Source organism: Rattus norvegicus, chromosome 7 (assembly GCF_021556685.1).
Source record: "Rattus norvegicus strain SHRSP/BbbUtx chromosome 7, alternate assembly SHRSP_T2T, whole genome shotgun sequence".
Lineage (NCBI taxonomy): Eukaryota > Metazoa > Chordata > Mammalia > Rodentia > Muridae > Rattus > Rattus norvegicus.
This window is the reverse complement of record NC_141540.1, coordinates 11,521,206-11,521,924: the sequence shown is the minus strand read 5'-3', so window position 1 is coordinate 11,521,924 and position 719 is coordinate 11,521,206. Positions and strand designations below refer to the sequence as shown.

The window sequence follows — 719 nt, the reverse complement described above, 5'->3', positions numbered from 1 at the left end:
AATGTTAGGGTATTAATCGTTCAGATATTCATAGATCAGAACACTGAATGTAGAAATAGCCTTTCTCCTCTCTTTCACTTACATGTGATACAGCAGTCACAACTGCAACACTTCTAGAAGCAGGCAGAAAATACCAAATTTTAAAAATGTATAATATGCTAAACTCTTACTTTCTGTCATTTGACAGATGCCATCTGCCATGTCTACACTAATACATATATATATACATATACATATATATATGCATACATACATATGGAGAGAGAGGTGAAGATGATAGAAATAGAGGTCAAATAAGATTAAATATATTTGGGAACTGTAAAACCATTCTATATGACCCTCTTGCTACTATAACTATTATGTATTTACTTTTATAAATATGTATTAGTTTAAAATTTTAATTTTTTAATTTAAATATTCTATTTGATGCTTTGTGTTTTTAAATTAGCACACTAGTAGTAGTGTTCCTTCCTACTTCTCTCCCAACTAACCCCAACCTGTACCCTTTCTTCCCAACTAGTTCTCCTTTTATGTTTTATATATATATATATATATATATATATATATATATATGTATATATATATTCTTCTATGTCTTTAAAGCCTCTTTTCTAGCCTGTAGACCTGTTTTCCTGTTTTCTTTCAGCCAGTTATGGGAACTGAGTGTTCTGCTTTCAGGCGTGTAGTCTTTCCTGTCTACTGGTCTTCAGCTGTTTCTG

At 30.9% G+C, this 719-nt stretch overlaps 1 pseudogene; it reads right to left on the bottom strand.

Annotated features, from left to right (window-relative positions):
• Positions 1 to 121, bottom strand: LOC120093999 (small nucleolar RNA SNORA17; annotated as a pseudogene).
• Positions 122 to 719: the final 598 nt, after the last annotated feature.